The 14625-nt window shown below is 44.0% G+C and overlaps 1 protein-coding gene across 1 annotated transcript in view; it reads right to left on the reverse strand.

Annotated features, from left to right (window-relative positions):
- Positions 1 to 14625, reverse strand: part of LOC145345358 (CUB and sushi domain-containing protein 1-like) — a 1850124-nt gene that overhangs the window by 1224271 nt on the left and 611228 nt on the right. The gene's annotated exons all lie outside the window — the stretch shown is intronic.

The following is a 14625-nucleotide window of genomic DNA, read 5'->3' on the forward strand; positions in this document are numbered from 1 at the left end:
CCCCACAAGTGATATGTCATGGAACTTGCTGTTTTTGTCTCAGCGTGGGACTATACAACAGAGAACGTCACTGTTGGGTCAGGGGCTTCAAAGCCGCTTTTCCCGCCCGACATCACCCTTGGTGAAACGTTCAACCTTCAAATAGATTCCACATGAGCTTGCTTAAAATCATAAAACTACATCATCACAATCGGCAGGAGAGATAATCTAAATTTGCTCGATGGGCCAGCATTCTGGTAAATTAAAATGCCAATTTGTCAACACACGGTCCCATAAAGTGTCCCTGCCAAATCGCAGCTTCTTGAAATTAGCCTTTCAAATCGTAACTTGTGAAATGTCTTCATCTGTTAATTGAATAGAGGCATTACTATACTTGCGACGTGAACAAATCATTCATACTTATTCATTAAAAGGACTTTTTTTTAATTTGTAGAAGATTGCATGGATCCGAGACTCACACCTGGTCGGAGGCTGACAACCAGCCAAGTGCCATTGTGCCTTTCATTACAATGACAATGAAATCTGGACTCCAGCAATCCTGCTTGTAATGTGCAAAGATGTCATGCAGTCCCACAGAGTGTCTGAGTGAAGTTGGGGATGGGATGGAAGGGGCTGACTGGCAGCTTCAAGGCAGACAACGAGACAGATTAACTCATCTTTTCTCTCAGTATTCATTTCTTTCTGGATTCACTGAGCAAGAGATGAATGGATAAACATTTCATGGCAACAAGGCAAAACCTACTCAATAACTTTTATATGATCAGTGATATCACCAAGAGCTGTTATTTTTGGCGATGAGATGACTCGTCACATGTCCTGCCATCAAGTGAGACCTGCTTGAGCCTTCACGTTAACATGATCTCGTTATCTCATTGCCCTCGTTATGCAGACTAAGAATTCTGACATCCAAAATGCACAGGAGGCTCTTTTTGAACCAGTGGCCTATTACAAAAACAAGAATTTCAGTCCAACCTTTGGGAAACACTGCATTCCTTGATTTAATTTATTTGATTATTGTCACATGTATTAGCATACAGTGAAAAGTGTTTCTGGCACATTATACAGACAAACAATGCCATACGTAGATAAGGAACGGAGAGTGGAGAATGTAGTGTTACAGTCATATTAGGGTTTAGCGAAAGATCAACTTAATGCAAGGTAGATCCATTCAAATGTCTAAAGGCAGCAGGGAAGAAGCTGTTGTTGAGTCATCTTCAGACTTTCCTATCTTTTTCCCAACAGAAGAGGGTGGAAGAGAGTATGCCCAGGATGCGAGGGGTCTTGAATTATGCTGGCTGTTTTTCCAAGGTAGCGGGAAGTGTAGAAATTGTCACTGAGTGGTAGGCTGGTTTGAGTGATGAACTGGGCCCTTTGTAGTTTCTTGAGGTCTTGGACAAAGTAGGAGTCAGATCAAGCTCCTGCTCTGCCCAAGACCTTAAGAATACAACTAGATAGCTTTCTCTGGTGCATCCATAAAAGTTGGTGAAAGTCTAGCGGACATGCCAAATTTCCTTAGTTTTCTGAGGAAGTAGAGACGTTGATTGGCTTGCTTAATTATCAGCATGGTGATGGTGTTGGGGGGGGTGGGTGGTGGGACTGGGCAGGTTGTTGGTAATCTGGACATGGAAAAAGTTGAAGCTCTCAACCATTTCTACTTCATCCCCATTGACGTAACCAGGGGCACGTCCTCCACTATGCTTCCTGAAGTCAATGACTTTCTCTTTCGTTTTCTTGTAATTGAGCAAGTGATTATTGCCACTGCACCAGTTCACTAGATCTGCATTAGCAGATACTACATGCATCAACTCGCAATCCAGTTCTTTACAATTGAGAACTTGCTCGCAGGAATGGCCCTTGGCATAGCGCATGAACAAAGTATCTGGAGCAAACCTGTTGGAGTAGCAGTGTATGAAATTCCCTTAATCATTATGTTAACAACAATGTAAACCTTTTCTTTTTAAATGGGTGAGTTTATGCCTTAAAACAAAATAGGCATTCCAAATGAATGCATGATGTGTGTTGCATGCCAATAATTAAACAGCCTAAGTTGAAGGCATTCAAGCTTGAGCGATTTTTTTTATTGCCCCTGGTAAATTAGGATTGGTATAATTTCCTAGCTATATATATCTCTTTCTATTTATAAAAGGTCATTTAATCTGTAATGTTGCTCCTGATGCTGCAACAAGGAAATCATATTTTTGCAATCTGATAAAAACAAGCACTCTCATTATAATCATATTACAGAAAACATTACCAAACTGCTCATCCACAAGCAGCAACATGGCAACCTATATTAAATAGATGTTCCATGTGACCCAGATGAGACGGTTACATTGTTCCCCGACAAGTTGTTTAACAGCCATGAAGTGAAAGCAAATTGATTACTATGATCGCACTGCAGGCATGGGCACCTGCAAGTCTCAGGGAGCAGCTGAAACAGCATTGCCCCTCAAGTTATTTAAAACCTGGCGAGCCTGTGCAATGGTTGTCAGCCACTGTTCTTGCTCTCCCTTGATTTGCTGACTGCATCGAACACCAACTATTTGACTGAATCTAATCTTTGTCTGATTTCATCTTTGTTTTCCTAAAGCTCATATTATCCATGCCAATACTGAACATGTTCTCATGTGCAGCAAATGGAACAATACAAATGCAAGAGCAATCTTTCTCTTAAAGCAGCAGTTGGAAAGTGAGCAGATAGGTTTGCTGAACTTGCTGAGTGGTCTGTGACTTTTCTCCAGTTGGCAATAGCGGGGGGCGGGGAGAGGGCGGGGGGTGGGGGGGATCATTCAAATTTGACGGAAGCACAAAATGGGCCAAAGAACTGCATTCTACACCTCCAGCCTATATCCATGCCTGAATTTTTAGGCAGGGAACACATCATCACTGGCTCCAGCTGCTACATGGGCCATTTTATGCTTAGATGAGTGTTAAGTGGGATTTCTGTCCCTCACTTGGAAGGAAGTCTCACCTCGGAGAGCTGTCGGTCAACCCATTGGCTGGCAGCTCTCTGGTCTTTAAAGCAACAATGTTGCAGCGGTTGGAATAGAACTGCATGGAATGTCTGAGACAAAGTCCCAGAAAGAGGAGATCCGGGTAAGTGTTAGAGGTCCTGGGGTGTGGAGGGTAGAGAAGGCTGAAGGATGCGTGGTGGGTTGGGGATGTTCGGTGATGATCGGAGTCTTGGAAGGTAGGCTGAGCCAGGTGAAGGAGGCCCAAAGGTCAGCCTTAAGGGGAGGGCACACCCAGTCAGATGGAGGCTTCTAATCATGGTGTTTCCTCATCCAACCTCATCTTAAAATCTAACTTTTTTTATTTCAGGTTTCTGCATGGAATTTAATTCTGCCAACCAGCCAAAAAATGGACGGTGGACAGGAAATTAATTGGCTACGTAACAGCCTCAGTTTGGACACGGATGGACTTCTCAACTGAGGCCTTTCCTGTCCCAGTGTGAGGGGAGTACATAAAATTCAGGCCCATAATTCAGTGGTCAGGCAACTAAGTTTGGGTCAGAATCGAGGATGGACCTTGAATTTCACTCCTGATGACTCCACAGCATCAGCTAAAGTCACGGGGTAGGCGGAAGGAAGCATGAATTCTGGAAGAAAGGCAGCATATCACATAAAAACATCAGGATTTGAATCTGGAGCTGAAAGATTATAGTCTGATGCAGGATTACAAGGAACGCAAAAATTCATTGATTTCTCTGAAATATCTGTTAACCTGACATTGTTCCAATCATTTCCATATTCTATCTAATCAGTAACAAACTGAACATAGAATCATAGAAACCCTGCAGTGCACAAAGAGGACATTCGGCCCATCGAGTCTGCACTGATCACAATCCTACCCAGGCCCTATCCCCACATGCCTACATATTTACCCGCTAATCCCTCTAAGCTACGCATCTTGGGTCACTAAGGGGCAATTTAGCATGGCCAATCAACCGAACCTGCACATCTTTGGACTGTAGGAGGAAACCGGAGCGCCCGGAGGAAACCCACGCAGTCACGGGGAGAATGTGCAAACTCCATGCAGACAGTGACCCTAGCTGGAAATCAAACGTGAGTCCCTGGAGCTGTGAAGCAGCAGTGCTAACCACTGTGCTACCTTGCCACCCACATCAATCTAATGAAAAATCAAAACATAAAGTGAGAGTCATAAAAAGGTATTTAATATCAAATATAGTTGGTTGCAGACAAGTCCATGAACAAAGCATATTTTATTTCCCTTAAGAAATTCTCCTAACAGCACATCTGCACAAATACAGATTGCTGATTAACTGTTGTTTTTAAAATTCACAATTTGCCCATTTTATTCACATTGGAAATTTTCTCAACTCCTCTCAATCTGAGAAAACAGCTTCAGTTTAAGTTTCAACACATGAATAAATTGCTTTAGTGAGTGCGCACAAATATATATATGTGCATTAAAAATCATCATTAAGGAAGGAAATCAAACTGGAAATTAATTGCTCTTCCTAATAGCTCACAAGCAGGATCCCAGCTGACCGAGCACTAATTCATATTTGTGACCTATTCAGCATTCAGTAGATTCACTGAACCAGAAATCTGAATTAAGATTGCTTGGACTGCACCTGACCACAATTTCTATCTTTATTTCCTGCTGAAACCATTTTGAACTCATGACATCAGGCTAAAGCCTGCAAAGAGTGTGAAAACATTAAAATACTCTCACTGTTTGCAATCACCCAGACTTCGGCATAGTGGCACAATGGTCAGCACTGCTACTTCACAACGCCAGGGACTTGGGTTCAATTCCAGTCTTGGGTCACTGTGCACAATTTGCACATTCTCCCCGTGTCTGCATGGGTTTCCTCCTACTCGAAAGATGTCTGGGTTAGGTTGATGCTAAATTGCCCCTCAGTGTCAGGGAACTAGCAGGGTAAATACATAGGGTTACGGGGATAGGACTGGGGTGGGATTGTTTTCCTGGCAGGCTCGATCGTCCCCATGATCTCCTTCTGCACCGTAGGGATTCAATGATTCTAAACTAAGATTAAAGCCCTTGTGTATAACCATGCTTAAACTTCTGTTAACCAATTTAATAGACTTACAAGTGAGAGCTACACAACATACTCACGCCTCTGATATTTGTTTTATCATCTGATCAAATTCCATAGTCACATCAAGGCTGGAATGTTATGGTTGCTAACATCAGCGGGATGTTCCCAAGCTGTGGCAGTGAACAGAGATTTACTGGGCACCAAATTCTCTGATTTTGTTGCAGCAGGAGCATGGCGTGAATGGCCAGTAAGATCACGCACTGTGTCCTCACATTACAGATGACATGCAAGTCAATCTATTTAAAAGTGATAATAGTTCAGGTACATATACCATGTATAATAATGGTCAGTGTGAAAATGTCTGCAATGACCTTTGTAAAAGTACCCATTTCATTTTGAGGATCTTTTCAACAGAGAAAACACTTCCCTTTGAAGCAGCTATCAATTATTCCAAATGAAAAGTTATATCCTCTGCTTCAACAGAGGGTACCATATTTTAACCAATGTATCATGTAACGAAATATTTTGTTTTATTTCCTTGAATCCTTTTAGTGATCATCTTGAATTTGAGCTCTCTCATTCCTGCTGACTGACTATCTACTGCTCCTTAACCTGAAAAAAACACTTCATCATCTTAAAGATCTCTTAAGTTATGCAGTTGTGGTGAGACAGCGCCTTACTTTTCATCTCTGGCTACCTCAGTGCAAGGCTAACCAAATTTAGTAACATTTCACCAAGTCAGGTTTGGTGCATAAATGGAGGCCACTTTAAGGGCTGTTGGCAAATGGTGGGAAGGAAAAGAATTGCAGGGTTTGGTCTCATGATGTGCGGACTGCTTCTGCTGCCTGCCTCACCCCAGGGTGGGAATGTTGCACAGAGCGCGATGCCCATCTTTACCTGCAGCAGGGGAGGCACTGGAGGCCCTTAAGAGGCCAATAAAGACCTCCTCCTTCCATTGCTGGGATTTTATGTGCAGCAAGACAGAGGTTGGGACTGAGAATCCAGCCTGGCAGGTTTCATGGGGTTGGCCAGTAACTGGTCAACGAATGTGTGCGCCATTTTTACAAGCACCGTCTCCCACCCACATCCACCCCCCGACCCTGGCCTGCCACCTCCCCCCCTTCCTCACCATCACCACCACGCACATTAGAGGCATCCCTGTACCCCATGTTTCTCATAAGAATATAAGAAATAGGAGCAGGAGTAGGCCATCTAGCCCCTTGAGCCTGCCCCGCCATTCAATAAGATCACAGCTGATCTGTCGTGGCTCTGTTCCACTTTCTCGCCCTCTCCCCATAACCCTTAATCCCCTCTCTTATCAAAAACCCATCAACCCGCGTCTTAAAAATATTTAGCAAGGCAGCCTCCACCACTTCAACGGGCAGAGAATTCCAGAGATTCACCACCCTTTGAGTGAAGAAGTTCCTCCTCAACTCCATTCTAAACCGCCCCCCCTTTATCTTGAGGCTGTGCCCTCTAGTCCTACTGTCCTTTCTGAGCGGGAAGAGCCTCTCCACCTCTATCCTATCCATACCATTCATCATCTTATACGTCTCAATGAGATCTCCCCTCATTCTTCTAAACTCTAACGAGTACAAGCCTAGTTTATTCAGCCTCTCCTCATAGTTCAACCCCCTCAACTCTGGAATCAGCCGAGTCAACCTCCTCTGCACTCCCTCCAAGGCCAAAATATCCCTGCGTAAGTGTGGCGACCAAAACTGCACACAATACTCCAGCTGCGGCCTCACCAGTGCCCTATACAGCTGCAGCAAGACCTCCCTACTTTTATATTCAATCCCCCTCGCTATGAAGGCCAGCATCCCATTAGCCTTCCTGACCACCTGCTGCACCTGCAGGCTGGGTTTTTGCGACTCATGCACAAGGACCCCGAGGTCCCTCTGCACCGTCGCATGCTGCAGTTTTTCGCCATGTAAGTAATAGTCCTTCCTACCATTACTCCTACCAAAGTGGACAACCTCGCATTTGCCAACATTAAATTCCATTTGCCAGTTCCTGGCCCATTCGCCCAGCCTATCTAGATCCTTCTGCAGACTCTCCACACCCTCCGCACAATTTGCCGTTCCACCAATCTTGGTGTCATCAGCAAATTTTGACACCATACACTCGGTTCCCTCCTCCAGATCATCTATATAAATGGTAAATAGCTGAGGCCCCAGCACCGACCCCAGGGGCACTCCACGAGTCACCAACCGCCAATCCGAATAGAATTGACCCCCACTCTCTGCCTCCTATTTGACAGCCAATCCTCTATCCACGCTAACACCCTACCCCGAACTCCATGCCCCCTGACCTTCTGTAATAACCTCTTGTGAGGCACCTTGTCAAACGCCTTCTGAAAATCCTTCTGCCTTGACCATAAGAGCCCACCCCAAGCCCCTCGCTGGGTCCCAGTAAGACACTGGGCTTTTTTTTTATTCATTCGTGGCACATGGGTGTCACTGGCTGGCCAGCATTTATTGTTCATCCCTCCTTGCCCAAGACTAACTGAGAGTCAACCACATCATTGTGGCTCTGGAGTTACATGTAGGCCTGGTAAGAATAGTAAATTTCCTTCCCGATGATTGTTTTTCTGACAATCGACAATAGTTTCATGATCATCAGTAGATTCTTAATTCCAGATTTTTTTTTACTGTATTCAAATTCTACCATCTGCCACGAAGGGCAGATGCCCAGAATATTAGCAGAGTTTCTGGATTAATAATCTAGGGATGATACCACGAGGCTATCACCTCCCCATGTAAAGCTAGGCATCTGGGCTTCATCACAGCAAGATTGGCTGCGGTCCCATCAGTTCCCCAATGGGGTCAGAAAGCACAACAAGCCAATTCATGGCCAAATAGGCATTAAACATGGGCTGGGCTCACCCCTGACAATCAAACTGATCAGCAAGGATTTCATTCCCCGGGTAAAACCCAACCCTAAATCTTGTCATTGTATTAGCTTTACCAAGGACACAAACAGAACATTGCTTTTTAAATAATAAATTGCGGTTTTGTAATTTACTTATGGGGTAACCATATCAATATTTGGTCAATAATGCCTTGTACAAAGTCCACAACAGGGAATAAATACACAGAATAGACAAACACGAAAGTTACAGGCATCCTATAATTTGAGGAGCCGTGGGGAGTGATAAACTATTTTTCACAAATAATAAACAAACTGTTAATTTTTGTAGTTTCCTCTTTTCTTACAGCAGTGGGTATTCTCCGATTTATATCAGCAATATAATCATACAAGAAGTAAATTTTTAATGATCATTGATACATCAATCGTCCATCCATTCACTGGCTTCCACTAATGAGCTATTTGAAAACAAACACATGAGAAATACATATTTTGCACTTTTCTGTTTGATTGTTCAGTACAGTTACAAAGACATCTGTCATGAAGTTAGGTAAAGGACCTTTTCAAATAGAATAGGTGTAGAAATGCGAGTGATCTGTTGCAATAATATTCCATCAGCAATCCTATAACTTCAACATCTTTTGAATAACTTTTGCAGTCACAATCCATCTGTTTTATATCATGTTAGAAATTTGTGACCCAAAAGCACTTTGAGGCACTTTAGACTTGGAACATTTGGTGGGATTCTCCCAAGCACCCGCCAGTGGGTTTGATGGTGGGCATGTGGGGTGATATTTGGGAGGGACAGAAACCGATTTCACGCGGTGAGAGTTTACAGCAGGATCTTCCGCTGGTGCCCACCCGGGCATGTCATAAAACCCACCAGAGGCCAGTTTGAACCTTATTCGTATCCCATTCATGGGGTGCAGATGAATGACCAACACCCCCCCCTTCCACCTCCACAATGCTCAGATTCTCTACAATGCCAGTGGCAAACAAGCCAGCGTGAAACTCATTGAGAGCAATGTGGCGTGCAGATGTTAGGACTGAATGGACCATTGCCTGGGGCTGTGTCCAGAGTTCAGGGTGAAGGTCTCGAGCAAGCCTGGAACACCATACCAGTGGGTCAGGGAAGCATCTTGTAGGTGGTCCTTCCCGATGTGGTGTCACTGGATTGATTCCAGGTTTGAAGGGGCTGTTCAATGAGGGGCAGTTGAGTAGCTTGGATTTACACCCACTGGAGTACAGAAGAATGAGGGAGATTTGATCAAAGTGTACAAAATACTCAACAGGATTGATGAAGTAAACGTTAAACAAATGTTACCCCTTCTAGAAGAGTCTAGGACAAGAGCTAATAGTTGTAGATTAAGATAGAGATAAGGAGAAGCTACTTCTCACAAAGGATTGTGATCATATGGAATGCACTGCCCCAGAGCACAGTGGATGCAGAATCAATGGATTCAAGAAAGTGGTAGATCAATATTTGACCAAAAGCAGCAAAAGGGCTTTAGGGAAAAGTTGCTAGGATGGGTTGGAGATCAGCTATAATCATATAGAATGGTGGAGCAGGCTCAAAGGGTTGAATTGTCTACTTTTGCTCCTGGTTCCTCTGAAGGAGGTCCATCTGCCAGCCTCAGAATGTTCCAGGAGATCCATCTCAATTCTCAAAGTCCATCTTCCTTCCAGTCTCCGAGTGCTCCCAGAGATCTATCTTCATTTTCAGGAGGTCCCACCTTCTTCTTTCAATGGTTGGTCAGTGATATTGGCCACCTCTTTATTATAACGCCTGGACTTGGTGGCGGAATACATGCCATCTGGGCCTGCCCCTTCACCGAACACTGCATGAAACATTGGGTGAATAAGTCATGAACTCGGGGCTGGAAACTTTGGGGGATTTCGCACCATTTGCAACAGCAGGAAGCACTTCACATTGTTACCGCTGATGCCCCCTGCTGTCCACACCCCCCTCCCCCCCCAACACACACACACACACACACACACACACACACACACACACACAACTTAATGTCAAAATGGGAGAATTCCATCCATCATCTTTTCACATCTTGAACTTGGACGTTAAACTTGAAGTGAAGACCCTTTGTCAGAATGGGATATCTGAATAAGTTCAGAATGGACCTAAGTTATTATTCAAAATAACTCCTGAAATACTCAATGTATTATCAGAGACTGAAAGCCTAATAGCACCCAAGGGTTTAAAATAAATAAGTATGACAGCAATTTGCTCAGCAAAGCTGCCATATGTCATGTGGCTTGGAGATCTGAAACAACGACAGATTGTGCAATTTCTAACATCACTCTGAAACTAGTCATTACCATCTTGGAAAAGCTGCTAATCAAAGTCTATTATTCACTTGGAAAATAAAGAATATGGAGAATGTACAGATTGAACATTGGCATGTTGTAAGCAAGTGAGAAACTGATTATGTTTGGTCGTGAGTTCGAGAACAAATGTGCTCATCACATATGAGATCAGCTTATCATTACTTTTTAAAAATTCATTCACTGGATGTTAGCATTGCTGATGAGGTCAGCATTTCTCACTCATCCCATTTACCCTTGTGAAGGCAGTGGTGAACTATTTTCTTGGATGTAACTGAGTGGCGTGAGGGGCCATTTCAGAGAGCGGTGAAGAGTCAACAGCATTGCTCTGGATCAGGGGGTCACATATGGGCCTGTTGGGGTCAGGATGTTGGGTAACCCTCCCTAAAATAAGTAAGTGAACAAAGTGGGTTTTTACGAGAATACCTTGATTTTGTGGTCACCATTTACTGATTCATTTAATTAACTGCTATTGATGGGATTTGAACTTGTATCTCTGGACCATTAATCCAGGTCTGATATACTGTTCCAGCACTATACAGGATCATTATGATAACGTACTGTGACCTGAATATATAAGCATTTTGTTTCTGCACTTGAAATAAAGAACAAGCACTGTTCTGTTTCACCTGGCATGGGACGGCACAGTGGTTAGCATTGTTGCTTCACAGTGCCTGGGGCCCAGGTTCAATTCCCCGCTCGGGTGATGTTGTGTGTGGAGTATGCACGTTCTCCCTGTGTGTGTGTGGGTTTCCTCCCACAGTTCAAAGACGAGTAAGTTAGGTTGATTAGCCACGATAAGTTGCCCCTTATTATCAGGGGGATTAGGAGGGTAAATTTGTGGAGTTATACGGATAAGACCGAGCTGGGATTGTTTTCATTGTAGGATCCATGGGCAAAATGGCCTCCTTTTGCACTGTAGATTCTATGATTTTATGTCCCAGATATAATGATACCTCCTGTGCTGCTGGCATTGAATTACTTTCACATCTCTTTGAATGGTAACTGGCTTTGCAACTGCTGAAATTTAAGCAAGTAACTCAAAACAACCAGTTTGCTCAGAAGATGAGAGGAGTTCTCCAACAAACAAAGGTCATGTTCAATCTGATGTCTATCTTATGCCATATGAACTGTGTCTTCAGACAACGTGTACCAAATACAAGCAAAGTTTGAAACTGGCTTCACGTTCATTCTCAAACTAACTGTTTCAATTTACAACTTGCATTGATGTGGAACCTTTAACAGAGTGAAATGTCTCAAGGGCTCAAAAGTACCCCAATTGTCCGCGGAAGGATTCTCAGGCAAACTTTGACATAGAAGCCCTTAAGGAAATACTCGGACAAAAAGTCAAGATCGTAAGACTTATGGAGGTGAGAGAAGTGAAGATGTTTAGGACTAGAATTTCATAGCTTAAGCCTCAGGGTCTAGAAAGCTGACATTTGGAGGGGGCACGGGGGTTGGATATCAATGCAGAATGTGTGTTGGGGGGTGGGGTTATGTCTCATTGGGTCAGATCAAGTTGGGGGTGGACTGTCTAGTCACATCAAGTCAGGTCATCCCCCTCACCCTACACAACTTTCAGCCTTAGCTATGGCGCTTCAACCTCCACAGGGAAAAAAAAATCAGCGAATTGCTATCCATGGCAGCATCATTTTTTCAGAAGTGATGTTATTTTCATTTAATGACTAAGATAATGGCACACAATATGAATGAACTCATAGCCCATATCAAGAGCCTGTTCGAATAAACTGCAATGTGGTAAATGAGGACTAAACATTTCCCAACATTCCTCTAATACAATGCAGCAGGACACTCGAACTCAACGTGGGATCAAATTCTCGAAACAGTTTTAAGTTGCTTTTATGATAAATTAGCCAGATTTACTGCAAGTCTGTGCAATAATAGGGCAGGAAGTTATGATGACTGAAACATTTGCCTATTTTTGGTTTTATTGCAGCAGTAAATAGCATGCAAAATTGAATGTCGAAAATGGAAGGATAGCGAGGCAGTAAAATAGAACTGGTTCTCATCCATTCACTTGCAATTGAAATAATCCAAGTGCACTTCAGATGAACCCTTGACACAAACAAATTAAAACAACTGATTGCTGACAAAAGGTCATTGACTTGCAATGTTAACTCTTTTTTTTGCTCTCCGCAGATCCTGTTTGACGCGCTTAGCGTTTCCAGTATTTCTGCATTCCAAACAAAACTAACATAAATATCATTTCAGCCTATTTTCCTGTGGTCAACCAGTTCACCTAATTTCTCAGCCATATTGGTTCTGTAACTTAATACTGACTGCAGCTTTACAAGCTTACAATCAGAGTCCATCAGCCCACTGATCCTGCGCATTCTAGGAGAAGTCTACACGGTTGTATTTACAGAAAACTGGGAAGCGGAAGAACTGGGGTCAAGGAGCCTGGAACTCTACATTCGTGTTTCCATCTCTCCCTCCTCTGACCAAAAACAAGACATTACAGGTCAGAAAGTGAGGCAAGACCAATGGACTGATTGGTGATTGTGAGATCAGAATTTGAAGCTGAGTGGGAATTTAGTGCTGCGGGGAAAAAGGTTCTCACCTTTGGGAGAGGTGAAAAGACAGATGTACGAGGGAGACTCGAGGACTTTTGAGAGGTAGAAAGAAATCGAACCATGACACCACAGCCAGCAGGTAAGTGACTGGCTGGTGACTGGTAAATAGTTTTTTCTTTTTTTTTCTCTTGACATTGTAGCTGTGGTTGTAAGTTACCTTAAGGGTTGAGTCATAGCAGGAGATCCCAGACCCATGTCATGCTCCTCTTGTGCGATGTGGGAATTCAGGGGCCCTTCCGATGTCCCTGGCTGCTTCACACGCAACACATGTGCTGCAGCTGTATAGGGCATTGGTGAGGCCGCAGCTGGAGTACTGTGTGCAGTTTTGGGCGCCGCACCTGCGCAAGGATATTTTGGCCCTGGAGGGAGTGCAGAGGAGGTTTACTAGGCTGATACCGGAGTTGAGGGGGTTGAGCTATGAGGAGAGGCTGAATAAACTAGGCTTGTACTCGTTAGAGTTTAGAAGAATGAGGGGAGATCTCATTGAGACGTATAAGATGATGAATGGGATGGATAGGATAGAGGTGGAAAGACTCTTCCCGCTCAAAAAAGACAGTAGGACTAGGGGGCACAGCCTCAAGATAAAGGGGAGGCGGTTTAGAACGGAGTTGAGGAGGAACTTCTTCACTCAAAGGGTGGTGAATCTCTGGAATTCTCTGCCCGTTGAAGTGGTGGAGGCTGCCTCGCTAAATATTTTTAAGAAGCGGGTTGATGGGTTCTTGATAAGAGAGGAGATTAAGGGTTATGGGGAGAGGGCGGGAAAGTGGAACTGAGCCACAACAGATCAGCCATGATCTTATTGAATGGCGGGGCAGGCTCGAAGGGCTAGATGGCCTACTCCTGCTCCTATTTCTTATGTTCTTATGTTCTTATGTACATGTGTCCAACTACAGCTCCTGTTAGACCGCCTGACCACTCTGGAGCTGTGGATGGGTTCACCTTGGAGCATTCACAATGCTGAGGAAGTCATGGATCACTGAGTTGGTCACATCACAGAAAAAAAATTACTGAGGGAGACAGGGAATGGGTGATCACCAGACAGAGGAAGATTAGGAAGGCAGGGCAAAGGTCATTTCCCTTCCAAACAGATGACCCTCTTGGATACTGTTGGGTGAAATGGCTGACAAGGAGAAGGTGGCAGCAGAACCACTGTAGCTAGTTTTGCTACGCAGGAGGGTAGGAAAAAGAGTGGCACAGTTATGGCGATAGGGAATTCAATTGTAAGGGGAATAGACAAACATTTCTGTGGGTGCAAATGAGACTCCATGATGTTATGTTGCTTCCCTGGTGCAAGGGTCAAGGGTGTCTTGGAGTGGCCGCAGGGCATTCTGGAGGGGGTCGGTGAACAGCCAGCTGTCATGGTGCACATAGGCACGAACGATATAGATAAAAAAAGGATGATGTCCTACAAGCTGAATTAGAGGGGTTAGGAGTTAAACTAAAAAGTAGGATCACAAAGGTAGTAATTTCAGGATTGCTACTAGTGCCATGTGCTAGTCAGAGTAGGAATGTCAGATACCTAAGATGAATACATGGCTTGAGGGATGGTGCAAGAGGGAGGGATTCAAGTTCCTGGGACATTGGAACCAGTTCTGGGGGAGGTGGGAACAGTGCAAATGAGAAGGTCTGCATATGGGCAGGACAGGAATCAATGTCCTTGGGGGAGTGCTACTGGAAGAATTTCAACAAATGTGGCAGGTGAATGGGAACTGATGCATGAAGTCAGAGGGGATAAAGTGGGGACAAAAACAAAAGGCAGTAAGGGAAAAAGTGGAAGGCGGAGAAATCAAAGAC

Source organism: Carcharhinus amblyrhynchos, chromosome 7, assembly GCF_965287045.1.
Source record: "Carcharhinus amblyrhynchos chromosome 7, sCarAmb.v2.hapA, whole genome shotgun sequence".
NCBI classification, from domain to species: Eukaryota; Metazoa; Chordata; class Chondrichthyes; order Carcharhiniformes; family Carcharhinidae; genus Carcharhinus; species Carcharhinus amblyrhynchos.